This window comes from Anolis carolinensis, unplaced genomic scaffold, assembly GCF_035594765.1.
Source record: "Anolis carolinensis isolate JA03-04 unplaced genomic scaffold, rAnoCar3.1.pri scaffold_7, whole genome shotgun sequence".
In the NCBI taxonomy this organism is placed as follows: Eukaryota; Metazoa; Chordata; class Lepidosauria; order Squamata; family Dactyloidae; genus Anolis; species Anolis carolinensis.
In genome coordinates this window covers 34979693-34981756 of record NW_026943818.1, presented here as the reverse complement: position 1 = coordinate 34981756, position 2064 = coordinate 34979693, and positions in this window count along the sequence as shown.

Here is a 2064-nt window from a genome sequence, read left to right as displayed (position 1 = left end):
CTTCCTTCCTTCCTTCCTTCCTTCCCTTCCTTCCTTCCTTCCTTCCTTCCTAGAAGGCAAGGCAGTTTCAAAACTATAAAATGGGGGTCTCTGAAGCTCCACCCTTTCCTGCTCCCTTCAAAATTAGTATGTTTTGGGTTCCTCGCATAATAGTCGCAGAACCATTTGGGGCAGATCCTTCCCTCTTTCTTTCCTTCCTTCCTTCCTTCCTTTCTAGAAGGCAAGGCAGTTTAAAAACTATAAAATGGGGGTCTCTGAAGCTCCACCCTTTCCTCTTCCCTTCAAAATTGGTATGTTTGGGTTCCTCGCATAATAGTCGCAGTGCTATTTGGGGCAGATCCTTCCCTCTTTCTTTCCTTCCTTCCTTCCTTCCTTCCTTCCTTCCTTCCTTCCTTCCTTCCTAGAAGGCAAGGCAGTTTAAAAACTATAAAATGGGGGTCTCTGAAGCTCCACCCTTTCCTCTTCCCGTCAAAATTGGTATGTTTTGGGTTCCTCGCATAATAGTCGCAGTGCTATTTGGGGCTGATCCTTCCTTCTTTCTTTCTTTCTTTCTTTCCTTCCTTCCTAGAAGGCAAGGCAGTTTAAGAACTAAGGGAGGGAAAATCAGCCTCAAAGAGCTCTACGACTGTTAAGAGAGGAACCCAAACCATACACATTTTGCCACCCCAAAAATGGGAGTGTAACTCTTACGCCGCGGCGACTATTATGCGGTGAAATACAGCTGCCACCTTTCATCAGGCCCCAACAAGTTTCAGCCTTACCTGTTGGGTAGCACTTCTTTTTTCCCTCGCATTGTACAGAAACGCTAATGTGAACTATCCACAGGGTCAGGGCTTGGGATAGGAGGAAACTAGAGATACAGGCAGTCCTTGACTTAGAAACATCTGACTTATAAACAACTCCTAGTTAAGAATGGGGCTGAGACAACAGGACGTGAGAGAAATCTATCCCTTGGAAGGGAAATTCACTCCTGGAAGAGTTATTGTCATGGGGAAAAGGGGTCTGAGATTCAAGTGACAGTTGGAGACCGTTATTGTCATGGGGAAAAGGGGTCTGAGATTCAAGTGACAGTCGGAGACCGTTATTGTCATGGGGAAAAGGGGTCTGAGATTCAAGTGACAGTTGGAGACCGTTATTGTCATGGGGAAAAGGGGTCTGAGATTCAAGTGACAGTTGGAGACCGTTATTGTCATGGGAAAAGGGGTCTGAGATTCAAGTGACAGTTGGAGACCGTTATTGTCATGGGGAAAAGGGGTCTGAGATTCAAGTGACAGTTGGAGACCGTTATTGTCATGGGGAAAAGAGGTCTGAGATTCAAGTGACAGTCGGAGACCGTTATTGTCATGGGGAAAAGGGTCTGAGATTCAAGTGACAGTTGGAGACCGTTATTGTCATGGGGAAAAGGGGTCTGAGATTCAAGTGACAGTCGGAGACCGTTATTGTCATGGGGAAAAGGGGTCTGAGATTCAAGTGACAGTTGGAGACCGTTATTGTCATGGGGAAAACGGGTCTGAGATTCAAGTGACAGTTGGAGACCGTTATTGTCATGGGGAAAACGGGTCTGAGATACAAGTGACAGTTGGAGACCGTTATTATCCCTAGCCCCACCCTTAAATCCTAAAAGGCCTCTCAGGAGAAATATAGAGGCTCAGCCCTGTCTCAGGCTCTTGGAAGGAGGCCCCGCCGTGTTCCCTAGCTCCGCCCTGTTGTGTCCCAACAAGCGCCTCAGGGGAGGTATAGATTCTCAGCCCTGTCTCGGGCTAGTCTTAAAAGGCCTCTCAGGAGAAATATAGAGGCTCAGCCCTGTTTCAGGCTCTTGGAAGAAGCCACGCCCACTTGTCTAGCTCCCACCCCTGTGTCCTAACAGGTGCCTCAGGTGCTCACCCCTGTGTCCGGCACTTGGGAAGAGGCCCCGCCCCTCCTCTGGCCCCGCCCCATAACAACAACAATAGAATAGTGACTGCAGAACCCATTCTATGGGGGAAATGGCTACAGTGGCTTGAACGGCTCTTCTTGTCTGTGTGTCTCTCCTTCTCCCGTCCCCCCCCCACCTTACCCTTCTAG